The sequence below is a fragment of the Ranitomeya variabilis genome, chromosome 6 (genome assembly GCF_051348905.1).
Source record: "Ranitomeya variabilis isolate aRanVar5 chromosome 6, aRanVar5.hap1, whole genome shotgun sequence".
NCBI lineage: Eukaryota > Metazoa > Chordata > Amphibia > Anura > Dendrobatidae > Ranitomeya > Ranitomeya variabilis.
The window spans coordinates 258,295,891-258,312,632 of NC_135237.1; positions in this window are offsets into that span (position 1 = coordinate 258,295,891).

Genomic DNA, 16,742 nt, shown 5'->3' on the forward strand with positions numbered 1-16,742 from the left:
AGTAATTTCAGGATGGTGTTTTGATAGGGTTTTCAGCTGACCATGAAAGTGCCCTTTCTGTCTTCCTGCTATCTAGTAAGCGGACCTCAATTTTGCTAAACCTATTTTCATACTACGTTTGTCATTTCATCTAAAATCACCGCCAATATTTGTGGGGGCCTCTGTCTGCCTTTCGGGGAAATTTCTCTAGAGGTGAGCCAGGACTATATTTTCCTCTGCCAGGATTAGTTAGTCCTCCGGCCGGCGCTGGGCGTCTAGGGATAAAATGCAGGCTACGCTACCCGGCTACTGTTAGTTGTGCGGCAGGTTTAGTTCATGGTCAGTTTAGTTTCCATCCTTCCAAGAGCTAGTTCTTATGTTTGCTGGGCTATGTTCTCTTGCCATTGAGAACCATAACAGTAGACACATGGGTGTTAGTGGCCGGCTGGAGGTCATATTTCAAGGTTCTGACACTGCTCCTCCTGTTCATCCTTGAATAAAGGTAAAGGAGAAGGTAGTTGTCCTGCTGCTAAGTTGTTGCCCTCTTATGGCCCCTTCCACGTCTCCTTATGTACTGGCCTGCCTCGTGGTATCTGCTCTATGTTCTGGACACTGTACTGACAGATACAGCTACACTTCTTGTCACAGCTTGCACTGATGTGCCATCTTGGATGAGCTTCACTGCCTGAGCAACATGAGGTGGGTTGCAGACACGACCTCATGTTACTGTACAGTATCGCTAGGGGTGAGAGCAATGACAAAATCCAAAACTCACCAAAACAACAGCCAAAAATGATGAAAATAGAGAAATGGTCGGTGGTCACCCCCTGCAGAACAGCTCCTTCATAGCTTCAAGTGCACTGCACAACAGCAAGAGAAATTGATTCACAATCGATGTTGCTTCATAACTGGGCAAGCTGATTTCACAGAAGTGTGATTGACTTGGAGTTACTTTGTGTTGTTTAAGTGTTCCATTTATTTTTTGAGCAGTGTATATACCGTATATAATCTTCACAAACAGTTAGGGATATTTGGCTTTCAGATGAAATTTCAGGATGAACCTAAAATGCACATTTTCAGGTAAACTTAACTCCTTAAGCCCCAATGGTAGTTTGCACGTTAATGACCGGGCCAATTTTTACAATTCTGACCACTGTCCATTTATGAGGTTATAACTCTGGAATACTTCAACGGATCCTGATGATTATGACACTGTTTTCTTGTGACATATTGTACTTCATGATAGTGGTAAAATTTATTTGATATTACCTGCATTTATTTGTGAAAAAAATTGAAATTTGGTGAAAATTTGGAAAATTTCGCAATTTTCCAAATTTGAATTTTTATGCCCTTAAATCACAGAGATATGTCACACAAAATAATCATCAAGAGAATGCCAAGAGTGTGCAAAGCAGTAATCAAAGCAAAAGATGACTCCTTTGAAAAACCTGGAATATAAGACATATTTTCAGATGTTTCACACTTTTTTGTTAAGTATATACTTCCACATGCGTTAATTCATAGCTTAGCTGCCTTCAGTGTGAATGTACAATTTTCATAGTCATGAAAATACAGAAAAATCTTTGTATGAGAAGGTGTGTCCAAACTTTTGGTCTGTACAGTATGTGGGGGTAAACCACTGTTTGGGTGCATGGCAGAGCTCGGAAGGGATGGAGCGCCATTTGAATTTACAATGCAAAATTGACTGGAATTGAGATGGGACGCCATGTTGCGTTTGGAGAGCCCCTGATGTGCCTAAACATTGAAACCCCCAACAAGTGACACCATTTTGGAAAGTAGACCCCTTAAGGAACTTATCTAGATGTGTGATGAGCACTTTGACCCACCAAGTGCTTCACAGAAGTTTATATTGCAGAGCCATAAAAAAAAAAAAAAAATTTTTCACAAAAATGATATTTTCGGCCCCAATTTTTTATTTTCCCAAGGGTAATAGAAAACATTGGACCACAAAATTTGTTGGGCATTTTGTCCTGAGTACGCTGATACCCCATATGTGGGGGTAAACCACTGTTTGTGTGCCTCGCAGAGCCTGGAATGAAAGGAGCGCGATTTGACTTTTCAATGCAAGATTGACTGGAATTGAGATGGGCCGCCATGTTGCGTTTGGAGAGCCACTGATGTGCCTAAACACTGAAACCCCCCAAAAGTGACAACATTTTGGAAAGTAGACTAGGGGGTCTAGATGTGTTGTCTAGTGTGTTATCTAGATGTGTTGTGAGAGCTTTGAACCCCCAAGTGTTTCACTACAGTTTATAACGCAGAGCCATGAAAATAAAAATTCTTTTTTTCCCTCAAAAATTATTTTTTAGTCCCCAGTTTTGTATTTCCCAAAGGGTAACAGGATAAATTTTACCCCAAAAGTTGTTGTCCATTTTGACCTGAGTACGCTGATACCCCATATGTTGAAGTAAACCCCTGTTTGGGCACACGGGATAGATCGGAAGGGAAGGAGCACTGTTTTACTTTTTCAACACAGAATTGGCTGGAATTGAGATCAGACGCCATATCGCGTTTTGAGAGCCCTGTTGTGCCTAAACAGTGGAAAACCCCAATTCTAACTGAAACCCTAACCCAAACACACCCTTAATCCCAACCACACCCCTAACCCCAACCACACCCCTAACTCCAACACACCCCTAACCCTAATCCCAACCATAACCGTAACCACACCTCTAACCCTGACACACCCCTAACCCTAATCCCAACTGTAAATGTAATCCAAACCCTAACTTTAGCCCCAACCCTAACTGTAGCCCTAACCCTAACTTTAGCCCCAACCCTAACCTTAACTTTAGCCCCAAACCTAACCCTAGCTTTAGCCCCAACCCTAACTGTAGCCCTAACCCTAACTTTAGCCCCAACCCTAACCTTAACTTTAGCCCCAAACCTAACCCTAGCTTTAGCCCCAACCCTAACTGTAGCCCTAACCCTAACTTTAGCCCCAACCCTAATCCTAACTTTAGCCCCAGCCCTAACTGTAGCCCTAACCCTAGCCCTAACCCTAGCCCTAACCCTAACCCTAGCCCTAACCCTAACCCTAGCCCTAACCCTAAACCTAGCCCTAACTCTAACCCTAATGGGAAAATGGAAATAAATACTTTTTTTTAATTTTATTATTTTCCCTATCTAAGGGGGTCATTAAGGAGGGTTTGATTTACTTTTATAGCAGGTATTTTAGTTAATTTTTATGATTGGCAGCTGTCACACACTATAAAAGACTCTGTTTATGGCAAAAAATAGTTTTTGCGTCTCCACATTTTGAGCTATAATTTTTCCATATTCTGGTCCACAGAGTCATGTGAGGTCTTTTTTTTTGCAGGACAAGTTGACATTTTTATTGGTATCATTTTCGGGCATGTGACATGTTTTGATCGCTTTTTATTCTCATTTTTGTGAGGCAGAATGACCAAAAACCAGCTATTCATGAATTCCCTTTGGCGGGAGGCGTTTATACCGTTCCACGTTTGGTAAAATTGATAAGGCAGTAATATTCTTCTGGTCAGAACGATTACAGCGATACCTCATTTATATTATTTTTATGTTTTGGCGCTTTTATACGCTAAAAACTATTTTATAGAAAAAATAATTATTTTTGCATCGCTTTATTCTGAGGACTGTAACTTTTTTATTTTTTTGCTGATGATGCTGTATGGTTGCTCATTTTTTGCGGGCAAGATGATGTTTTCAGCTGTACCATGGTTATTTATATCTGTCTTTTTGATGGCGTTTTATTCCACTTTTTGTATGATAATAAAGCGTTGTTTTTTGCCTCGTTTTTTTAAACTCTCCATTGCAAAGCTTCAAGTAGGATGTTCTCAGATAGAAGTGACCACTGAGTTTAGAGTGTCATGGCATGTCATCAGGAGGTTGCAACAGGGATGCAGAGAGAGTGAAAGAGTAACAGAAAGACAGAGAAGAGGACATCCTTTTACCATATACCAGACTAATGGATTACTGCTACATTATGAACAACTCCAGACACATTTAAGGGAGGTGAAAGGCACCCAACTGTCATGTCAGACCATTCAAAACCATTTATATCAGCATGTTCTGTGTGCTAGATGACATGCATGGGTACTTGACCACACCACCAGGCACAGGCGTCAACGTTTCGAATCAGCCATGGAACATATTCACTGGACTAGGCACCAATAGGCATTAGTGCTGCTTACTGATGAAAGTCAAGTCACACTGAGCAGAAATGATGACAACCAATGATGCTGGATACGTCTGTAGAGCGCTGTGTATCAGCCACAGTTGTCACCAGATTAGCTTTTGGTGGTGGCTGTGTTACAATGTGAGCAGGTGTCTAGTCAATATAGAACTGCCCAGCACTTTGTGAAACACCCTTACTATTTGCATAACATCATTTTGCCTCTGCATGAACAACACAGGTTTAATTTAATCTTCATGGTTAACAATTCTCCAGCTCATCAAAGTTGCACTATTAGGTATTGGCTGCTGGGGACAGAAGCACCTCAAATGGAGTGGTCTGCACTTTCTCTAGACCTAAATCCCATAGAAAACCTGTGGGATCAGCCGAGTTGCCATGTAGAGGCTTGTAACTCTGCACCCTAGATCCTCAATTACCTGAGATATGCCCTTCAAGAAGAGTGGGATGCCATGCCTCAGCAGAAAATAACTCGACTTGTGAATAGCATGAGATGTCATTGTCAAGCTGTAACTGATGCTCAAGGCCACATGACAAGTTATTGAGTCATTGACATTTTTTGTTGGAGTATACTCACTACTGCTGTTGGCATTTGCTTCAGTAAATTGCTTGAGATGAGGAAACCACCATTGCATGCTTCTACTTAAATGTCCTACTTTCATGATAAAATATCACTGTAGCAAGAACGTTTTACAATTCACATAAATTTTGCCCCAAAGCCACATGTGACTAGTGTATAAGATGAGCTTTTGGTGCTTATTGACTCTGCGTATTTTTGAGGGGTCAAAAATATGGCGTCTTACAGGTCAAAGAAAGTGGTTGGATTTCTAGAAATCTCAAAACCATTGTGCATCTTTTTAATGCAGCATAAACTCACTTGCGGTGCGTGTTTCAAATCCACAACATGTCAATTTCTCTTGCGGGCACAGTGAGTTTTCTGTGCGGAATTTTTCCATAGATTTGGAATTGGTGCAGAAACTCCGCTGGTAAAAAATGCAAATGTGTTTTTAGTGCATTTTCTGCGGCTGAGGAACATCAATAAGGAATGTAATCCGCACCTAAGTATGTCAATAAAGTTTTGTCAAAGCAAAATACCAGGAAGCATCAAAACAAAGCATCTTTATTTAAAGTATGGCACACCAACAAGATATAAAAACTGCTGTGTCAAAAACGCAATAAAAATGCATGTAAAAAAACACACATAAAAATGCAATAAAAGAAGCAAGTAACCTGCTTAAATGAAAGGTGCAGAAATTCGCACCAAAAGCTCATGGTGCCTATTCATTTTTTTCTCTCCTGTGTCCTCTTTGGTGCTGCTGCAGGGTCAGGTTTTGAGCAGAGCTAGCCTTCTCCCTCAGTATACAGGCAGGTTACTTTCCCTGCAGATAAGTGACGTGGAATCCAGAGTAGTGAAGATAAATATTGTGTGACAATTACAATATGCAGTCCTATAGAAATCAGTACAAATGAAATTGAAGAATAGAAAAATGAGTTAGCGTATTTAATGTTTATGTCACTATGCAAAGAACTGGTTGTCAAATAACAGAGAAAAAACCTCAAAGCAAAGAACACACACAAAATATCAGGGATAACATATAAGATGAAATAAAATAAAGAGTACAAAATGCCCGCCTTTGTGTGTGCCTACATGAATGATTAAACAATGACAATCGGAAAATACCATCAACAGTGAAGAAAAACACCCAAAATAAATCCAGTGATAAAATCAAAATTTTATTTAAATAAATACCACAATGATAAAATAAAGTAAGGGGGAAATTGGTGGGAACAATACCAGAACTTAGAGGGGCACACTGAAGGGACTGACAAACTGCAGAATATTGAGTAGCATCAGATATATACATGAAAACATAGAATAGAGAACGGCAAAAGCTATATATAAAAATTAATAAATACAGAAAAAGTTAATAAATATACTGCCATTCTAAAAAAGTGCAGAAAGACTGCATGCAAAAGGTAGCATGGATGAGGTACACAACAATAATACCAATTAAGGTGCACATGCAAAGTGTAAAGAGGGATGGAGCAAGACCAGCGCCATCGCTGGATAATACAATACCAAGTGATAGTATCTTTATAAATATATACTGCCCAAATACAGTCTCCAATAAGACCCTCCAAAATAATTACCTTAACGTATACTGCAGAGTCCCCAGGATGCGCCCGACCCTGACGAAGGCAGATGCCGAAACGCGCGTCGGTGTCTGGCGCATCCTGGGACTCTGCAGTATACGTTAAGGTAATTATTTTGGAGGGTCTTATTGGAGACTGTATTTGGGCAGTATATATTTATAAAGATACTATCACTTGGTATTGTATTAACCAGCGATGGCGCTGGTCTTGCTCCATCCCTCTTTACACTTTGCATGTGCACCTTAATTGGTATTATTGTTGTGTACCTCATCCATGCTACCTTTTGCATGCAGTCTTTCTGCACTTTTTTAGAATGGCAGTATATTTATTAACTTTTTCTGTGTTTATTAATTTTTATACTGTATATAGTTTCTGCCGTTCTCTATTCTATGTATTCATGTATTTATCTGATGCTACTCAGTATTCTGCAGTTTGTCAGTCCCTTCGGTGTGCCTCTCTAAGTTCTGATATTGTACCCACCAATTTCTCCCTTACTTTATTTTATCATTGTGGTATTTATTTAAATAAAATGTTGATTTTATCACTGGACTTATTTCGGGTGTTTTTCTTCGCTGTTGAAAGAACTGGTTGTGTGCGGTATGACTAAGCATGTGTGTCCACCAGCACTTGGCCCTTTAGATGGACATGCAAATTCTTCTGCACTCTGATCTTCAGGTGGTATTATAAGTATATTTCAGCAGAGCCCTTTAACAAACTTAAAATTAATGCACTTAACCTCCAGACATGTTTTCTTTAATATCAGGACATGCTAATGTAACTAATCTCGCAAAGATTAAGAGAATATAAAAAATTTAAATAGTCTCATTTTTAAAAGGTTTATCCATCACAAGATCACGTACAACCATGGTTCTCACATTATTCAAATACAATGAGCATGCTTGTGATTAGTAAGTGAAATAATGCCAAATAAAATGAGACAAGCAAGAACAGCAACTGGGTGAGAACTTGTACTTTTGTTACCAAACCAGCAGCCGGTGTAGATTAGACACTGTTACAAGTTTATAACATCTGCCAAGTATTGTTTGATCAGGGATAAAATATGCCGAGGTGACAACATCTTGCTGCCCTGCATTTCAGGGACCTTCATTAAAAATTCAAGACTTCTTGTACAGGCCCAGAAGGTCCCGTTGTTCTCTCGAGATACAAGAGAGAGAGACAACTTCACAAGATGTCAAGAACAATATCCATTCATGTTTACTATTCAGATCCACTGAGTAATCTTCTCTTCCACATTTGTTTTACGAGAAAGGATTGGGGTACATTTAATTGGGACAACAATGAAACTGGGATAAACATATCTGTCCTGCTAGGAGAAGAATCTTAGGTGGGAAATAAGAGACAACTGGGAAGAAAGTGCAAAGATGAATATATTTAGTTCAGTTTTCTTCCTGCTTGTTTGTTTCTTTCCTTTAATAATATATTGATGTGAGCAGCTTGGTCATGCCAAACAAATTTTGTACATAAAAAACCAACTGTCGGAATGCAACACATCAATCTGGCAAAGTGCACTCAGGTAGAATGCCTCTTGGGGAGTGTTCCCTGGCAGCCATATTGTTTAGAGGAAAGGGACAACTCCATCTGACGACTCTCATAAATGTTTATTAAACAGCGCTCCTGCCAGCCTAAGAATAGCAGCTGTGCTGACTAACAGCACGCTCGGCAATTCACTTCTCCATTATAATGTGTTTGTAGGAAGATCAGCAATTCATAAGTGCACATTTTTCATGTGAAAATTATGAAAAAAAATCATTTTGCAATGTAAGAGTAGACACATGTTGCAAATATGTAGACTTTTTATTATTTTTATTAGTTCTAATTATAAAATATTATGTTTTTGTGGGACCTACGAACTCAGCATTTCAATACATGTTTAATGCTGTTTTTATTGCCATTTACTCTGCATTTTAAGTTCAAACGCATTGCAGACAGGGGCTTTAGAGACTATTTAGCAATTGCAAATGATTAGAAAATCTGCATAAAGACTATTTTTTTGTTAATTTTTTTGCTTTCTGAGAGACTAGTGATATGATAACTGACATAAAAACAGTACTAGAACACACTGGCGCTACTTAACAAAAAAGGCCCAAGTGCTGCAGATATTTAGGCAGATCTGTGCCCACTCTGCCAGGAGACAAACAAACTAATAAAAGTAAAATACCGCGCTACAAAGGTCTGAGTGGTGCTTACTGCTAGCTAGTATATAGGCTGGTCCCTAGTTTGCCCCTTGCAAAGCGGATGCTGCACGTTGGGGCAGATGCAATGGGCTAGTATATAGTAGGATGCCGACTAATAGTACTCCCACCTATATTTTAAAATGTACCTCAGTCAGTGTGTAGGCCACCTATGCATGCTAGGGTATATAAATGATAAATATCTTACCATGGCAGAGTGTTGTGGCAGGCTATCCTGAGTTCATGCAAGGTGGCTCGTGGTAAAAGCACCAAGGATTGCATGCGGCACTCCGCCGGTACAGATGGCAGATCTAATGATACAGGTGGTCCTCCAGATGGTAGCGAACCGGTGGGCGTACGCTAGCTACCACTTGTCCGATCAGGGACAAGGTGCCCGTAGACAGTGCAGAGCCAGGGAACGTCCCGGCCGGAGGCGTCCCTGGTTACACTGAGGAAAAATGGCCGGCGCTGCCAGACAGCAGCGTGTTACGTCACAGGCCTACGGAGCCTCACTGGGACAAAAAAGCTGACCAACGCGTTTCGGAGTGTAGCGCACTCCATCAGGGATGATAACTGACATGTTTTTCTATTTTGATTTTGTTTTTGCTGCATAATTTTCTATAGCACTTCAACACTAACAGAAGAAAAACACACAGCAAAAACCTCTCCAGAGTTTCATTTTTTTTCTTTATTTTAGCACTGAAGTGGTGTAACTAATGTAAGTTCCCTGCTTCCAGGTTTATTCTACCAGTCACCATCTTCTTTTGATCTCTGCACTGCTCCAGTCGTTTTCTGAAGATTGTGACCTGCCGGATCGCTCCAGTGTTTGCTGGGTGAAATCACTTCTCAATGTAAGTCTGTGAGAGCCAGAATGAGGATACAGTGAGAGCTTGTAACTGTTACCTCTGACTTCTGGTCAGTCAGAAGTTGTAGTTACAAGATAGTGGCATGGGACCGGAGCAGCGCTGGGAAAAGCTGAAGACTACGGCTGGTAAGTATAATATTATGATCCAGCAATTTAGATTACAGTGTGGAAAAACAGAATTTGGTCAGCCACCAATTTTGCAAGTTTTCCCACTTAAAAAGATGAGAGAGGCTTGTAATTGACATCATAGGTAGACCACAACTATGAGAGTTAAAATGATAAAACAAATCCAGAAAATCATCTTGTCTGATTTTGCAAGATTTATTTTGCAAATTATGATGGAAAATAAGTATTTGGTCATTAACGAAAGTTCATTTCAATATTTTCTTATATATCCTTTGTTGGCAATGACAGAGGTCAAACGTTTTCTGTAAGTCTTCACAAGGTTGGCACGCACTGTTGGTGGTTTGTTGGCCCATTCCTCCATGCAGATCTCCTCTAGAGCAGTGATGTTTTGAGCTTGTCGCTGGGTAACACGGACTTTCAACTACCTCCAAAGGTTTTCTATGAGGTTGAGATCTGGAGATTGGCTAGGCAAATCCAGGACCTTCATATCCTTCGTTGCCCTGACAGTGTGCTTGGGATAACTATCATGCTGAAAGACTCATTCACGTTTCATCTTCACTGCCCTTGCTGATGGAAGGAGGCTTGCACTCACAATCTCACGATACATGGCCTAATTCATTCTTTCATGTACATGGATCAGTCATCCTGATCCCTTTGCAGAGAAACAGCCCCAAAGCATGATGTTGCCACCCCCATGCTTCACAGTAGGTATGGTGTTCTTTGGATGCAACTCAGCATTATGTCTCCTCCAAACACGACAAGTTTTGTTTCTACCAAACAGTTCTATTTTGGTTTCATCAGACCAAATGACATTCTCCCAATACTCTTCTGGATAATCCAAATGCTCTCTAGCAAACTTCAGATGGGCTCGGACATGTATTGGCTTAAGCAGTGGGACACATCTGGTGCTGCAGGATCTGAGTCCCTGGCGGCGTAGTGTGTTACTGATGGTAGCCTTTGTTACGGTGGTCCCAGCTCTATGCTGGTCGCAGGTCATTCACTAGGTCACCCAGTGTGGTTCTTGGATTTTTGCTCACGGTTTTTGTGATAATTTTAACCCCACGGGGTAAGATCTTTCGTGGAGCCCACATGGAGGGAGATTATCAGTGGTTTTGTATATCTTCCATTTTCTTATTATTGCTCCCGCAGTTGGTTTCGTCACACAAAGCTGCTTGCCTATTGCATATTCAGTCTTCTCAGCCTGGTGCAGGGCTACGATTTTGTTTCTGGTGTCCTTCCACAGCTCTTTGGTCGTCACCGTACTGGAGTTTGGAGTGTGACTGTTTGAGGTTGTGGACAGGTGCCTTTTATACTGATAACAAGTTCAAACAGGTGCCATTACGACAGGTAATGAGTGGAGGACAGAGGAGCCTCTTAAAGAAGAAGTTACAGGTCTGTGTGAGAGCCATAAATCTTGCAAGTTTTTAGGTGGCAAAAATAATAATTTTAGTTTAAAATTATTGAAATTGAAAGTTTGCTAAATCAGACAAGGTGATTTTCTGTATTTGTTTTCTCATTTTTTCTCTCATAGTTGTGGTCTACCTATGATGTCAATTACAGGCCTCTCTCGTCTTTTTAAGTGGGAGAACTTGCACAATTGGTGGTTGAATAAATACTTTTTTCCCCACTGTAGTTGCTTCATTCTAGCCCTTCAATGAAATTAAATGCTGGACTGGTGATTTTTTTTATCAAAACCACCACCAAATACTAATGAAATGCATGCACTTTTAACCCCTTAGTGACAGAGCCAATTTGCAGCTTAACCTCTTCATGACCACAGCTTTTTTCGGTTTTACGTTTTCATTTTTCGCTCCCTCCTTCCCAGAGCCATAACTTTTTTATTTTTCTGTCATGTGAGGGATTACTTTTTGCGGGACAGGTATTACTTTTGAATTACATCATTGGCTTAAGCATGTCATGTACTAGAAAATGATAAAAAAATTCCAAGTGTGGTGAAATTGCAAAAAAAGTGCAATCCCACACTTGTTTTTTTTTTGCTAGGTTCACTAAATGCTAAGACTGACCTGCCATTTTGATTCGCCAGGTAATTACGAGTTCATAGACACAAAACATGTCTAGGTATTTTTTTATCTAAGTGGTAAAAAAAAATTCCAAAATTGCACAATTTTTCCGATACCCGTAGCGTCTCCATTTTTCGTGATCTGGGTTTGGGTGAGCGCTTATTTTTTGTGTGCCCAACGGACGTTTTTAATGATACAATTTTGGTGCAAATACATTCTTTTGATCGCCCGTTATTGCATTTTAATGCAATGTCACGGCAACTAAAAAACGTAATTCTGGTGTTTCTAATTTTTTTCTCGCTACGCCGTTTATCATTCAGGTTAATCCTTTTTTTTATTGATAGATCGGGCGATTCTGAACATGGCAATATCAAATATGTGTAGGTTTGATTTTTTTATTGTTTTATTTTGAATCAGGCGAAAGGGGGGGGATTTAAACTTTTATATATTTTTTATTTTTTCATATTTTTTAAAACATTTTTTTTTACTTTTGCCATGCTTCAACAGCCTCCATGGGAGGCTAGAAGCTGGCATAGCCTGATCGGCTCTGCTACATAGGAGCAAAGCTCAGATCTCTTCTATGTAGTAGAATTGCTGCATTGCTATAAGCGCCGACCACAGGGTGGTGCTCACAGCAATCCAGCATCAACAATCTTCATTAGACCTCTGGTTGCTAAGCCGACTCTTCGCTGACCCCAGATCACATGACGGGGGTCAGCGATGCGTGTATTGTCTAGCAACCAGGCAACACCCACATGTACTTATGCTGGCTAACAGATGTAAATCATTCAGCTGCGGCAAGAAAAACTAAATCTCCGAGCACTAAAAGATACTCGGAGGACCCCCGAGCATGCTCGAGAAATCTCGAGTAATGAGTATATTTGCTCATCACTATTTATAACGTACAACCGTGAAAATAAAAAATCATATTTTTTCCACAAAACTGATTTTTCACCACCAAATTTTTACATTCACAAGGGTATCAGGAAAAATTGGACCAAAAAAGTTGTTGTGCAATTTGTTATGAGTATGCTGATAACCCATATGTGGGGGGGACTACTGTTTGGGTGCATGGCAGAGCTCGGAAGGGATGGAGCGCCGTTTTAGAATGCAGACTTTTATAGAATAGTCTGTGGGCGTTATGTTGCGTTTGCAGAGCCCCTGATGTGCTTAAAGAGTGGAAAAACCCCATAAGTGACCCCATTTTGGAAACTAGACCCCCAATGGAGCTTATCTAGATGTGTGTTGAGCAGTTTAAATGCCCAAGTGCTTCACAGATGTTTATAATGTAGAGCCATGAAAATAAAAAAAATCATTTTTTCCCACAAAAATTATTATTAGCCCAATTTTTTTATATTTTCCCAAAGGTAACAGGAGAAATTTGACCCCAAAAGTTGTTGTCCAATTTGTTCAGAGTACACTGGTACCCCATATGTGGGAGAAAACTACTGTTTGGGCACAAGTCGAGGCTTGGAAGTAGTGACATTTTGGAATGCAAGCTTTGATGGAATGGTCTGTGGGAGTCATGTTGCGTTTGCAGAGCCCTTGATGTGCCTAAACAGTAGAAACCCCCCACAAATGACCCTATTTTGGAAACCAGACCCCCCCAGGAGCTAACTTAGATATGTGGTGAGTACATTGAACGCCCAAGTGCTTCAGGGTAGTTTATAACGCAGAGCCGTGAAAAAAAATATATTTTTTTTCCACAAAAAAGATATTTAGCCCCCTTTTTTTAATTTTTCCAAGGGTAACAGGAGAAATCAGACCCCAAATGTTGTTGTAAAATCTTTGCTGAGTACACTGTTGCCTCAGATGTGGGGGTAAACCACTGTTTGGGCGCACGGCAGAACGCAGAAGGGAGGGAGCACCATTTGATGCTTTGAACACAAAATTGGCTGGAATCAATGGTGGCACCATGTCGCATTTGGAGACCCCCTGATGTACCTAAAAAGTGGAAATCCCCCTATTCTAGCTCCAACCCTAACCAACACACCCCTCACCCATTTGGGACACATCTATAGTTAGTTGTGCTAGGGGTCAAGTTCCCATCTCTGCACAGGGGGAATCTTGTGCCATCTCCGCTGCAGTCTCCCATTCTTCTCCTGCCACAGTGGAGTCTGCTCACCGGAGACGTCGGTCCCAGTGTCTCGCTCAGTCTGACTCTGTACAGAGAGTTACTGCTGCTTTTCCTGCTTCTGCCATTGAAGTCAGTACTGGTGCAGCGGCAAGCAGACGCTTCTGGGACTAAGTCCTGCTTTTCTCATTCTGAGCATGCCCAGAGTAAGATCTCTCAGTGGAGATCGAGGGTCACATGATCAGACACTGCAGCTAAGGTCCTGTAGGTGCTCATGCTCTGTGGCAGCCTCTCATTGGTCCTTCCAGGAAGGGTCTGTTTGTGCTGCAACTATTTAAGGCTCGCATGGCCGCACAGCCATGCGCTAGTATTGCTGTTTATTTATGTACTTTGCGCCAGTGTGGTCTTGTATGAGTGTGTTCAGGGACCCGGCTGAAATAAACCCCTAGAATGCTGGCACCTCCGGTGAGGAGTTTCGTGTGCATGCATGACCACTGACTGCTCTTGTTTAGGCAGTTAGCCTGTGCCTCTGTGGAGTCAAACAGGGCGCAGTGCTTTGAGTTCATTGTTGCTCTGTGAAGTAACAGAGTTAGCTAACACCGCCATTTAGTTACGCTATTTGCTAGCAGCAGGTTCTCCTGCACGGTGGACCCCGGGCTGCGAACGCATCTATCATAATAAAATCTATATATTCATTTGGTGCGTTCCGCTAGCCCTAACATAACATAATACTAGCGCCAGGGTCTGGCTAGTAAATGGCGGACATACAGCAATCTTTGCTGTATATCCAGCAGCTGGAGGGTAGGTTGGCGGCTCTCGAGAGCTCATCCTCAGCTGTGGATATTTCCGCAGTTGCTGTACAGGCTGCTAGCATGGCTGCAGCAACGTTGTCCACTGCCACCCCTGTTCTGACATGTTTGCGCCTCCCGCTGCCAGAAAAATTTTCTGGAGAAAGCAGATCTTGTAGGGGATTCGTGAGTCAGTGCTCTATTCACCTCGAGCTACTGGCTGCACGTTTTCCCACAGAGCGGGCTAAGGTGGGATTTATTGTGTCCCTCTTGTCGGACAGGGCATTGGAATGGGGTACGCCGCTGTGGGAGCGTGATAATCGTGTGGTGCAGAGTGCTCCGTTGTTTCTGAGAACTCTGAAACAGGTCTTCCTAGGACCTCAAGTCACCCATGATATGGCGCTCCAACTGCTGGCATTAACTCAGGGTGAGTCCTTGGTCAGCCAATTTGCCATCCGTTTCCGAACTTTAGCTTCAGAGCTGGAGTGGTGGGATAAAGCCCTTATCCCCATATTTTGGAGGGGGCTGGCTGATCACGTTAAGGATGCTCTGGCCACTAAGGAGATTCCAGCCACACTGGAGGAGTTAATAACTGTCTCTACCTGTATTGACCTCCGATTTTACGAGCGGAGGTTAGAGCGAGCCCAGTGTAGGCAAAGGTTTCGGCTGGCTCCCACCTTTGCCAAACCTCTGGAATCTCCGGTCCAGGTTCCTGAGTCACATGAGTCCAGGGAGGTGTCTCGAGCGGGTTCTAAGTCCAGGACCGCTTGGGCACCCAAGGTCTGTCATGTTTGCCAGCAGTCTGGACATCTTGCCACCAGATGTTCCCAGCGGTCGAGGAGACGTCAGCCTCTAGCAGTAGTCGGTGGAGGTACACTAGATACGGCGACGTTTGCCTCAAAATTGTCCTTTAAGGGGACAATTATTATTGGCTCATCTTCCCACTCAGTAGAGCTCTGCGTGGATTCTGGGGCGGAGGGCAATTTTATGTCTTCCGCCTTCGCCCAACGTCACGCAAAACCCCTGGTTATGCTAGCGCAACCAGTTACGGTACGAGTGGTGAATGGGTCGACACTGCCCTCACAGATAATCACCAGACCATTCCTTTTACTCTGTCCATGTCGCCATCCCATCAAGAGACAATATCTCTGCTCATCATACCTGAGGGAAATGATGAGGTCCTGTTGGGGATACCTTGGTTACGGTACCACTCTCCACATATCGAGTGGTCCTCAGGCAGAATTTTGGGATGGGGTGAGTCTTGTGAGGGTAGGTGTCAAAGGGGGTGCATTCAGGTTGCTACTACAGAGGTACCCGCAGATCTATCCTCTCTCCCCAAGCAATACTGGTCTCATGCGGACGTGTTCTCCAAAAAGGCGGCGGAGACCCTTCCACCTCACCGCCCCTATGACTGTCCTATTGACCTCTTGCCTGGTGCTGAGCCTCCCTGGGGTCAAGTTTATCCGTTATCTCTCCAGGAGACGGAGGCAATGTCTCAGTACATCCAAGAGAATCTGGCAAGAGGGTTCACAAGGAAGTCAGTGTCGCCTGCTGGGGCTGGGTTCTTCTTTGTTCAGAAGAAGAATGGAGAGCTGCGTCCATGTATAGATTACAGGGGTCTTAACGCCATCACCGTTAAGAACAAGTACCCATTACCCCTGATATCTGAGCTTTTTGATAGGCTACGGGGAGCAAGGGTATTTACAAATTGGATCTGCGGGGTGCTTACAACCTGATCCGCATCGTTGAGGGGGACGAATGGAAGACGGCTTTTAACACCAGGGATGGGCACTATGAGTATCTGGTGATGCCCTTCAGGCTCTGTAAGGCCCCAGCCGTTTTCCAAGACTTTGTGAATGACATCTTCCGGGATATGCTCACTACCTTGGTCGTAGTCTATCTGGATGATATTCTCATCTACTCTCCAGATATTGACTCCCATCGGAGAGATGTTTGCAAAGTCTTTGACCTCTTACGGGCAAACTCACTCTACGCCAAGTTGGAGAAGTGCATGTTTGAGCAGGAGTCCTTGCCATTCCTTGGTTATATCATCTCTTCCCAGGGTTTGGCTATGGATCCTGCCAAGCTACAGGCTGTGATGGACTGGCAGGAACCCCATTCTCTTAAAGTGGTGCAGCGCTTTATGGGGTTCATTAACTACTATCGACAGTTCATTAGACACTTCTCAACATTGGTAGCTCCCTTGGTTGCCCTTACCAAGAAGGGAGCAAATCCCAAATTGTGGTCAGAGGAGGTCTCCAAGGCCTTTAATTCCATAAAGTCACACTTCGCTAGTGTTCCCATCCTACATCTCCCCGATGTAGACAAACCATTGATCATGGAGGTGGATG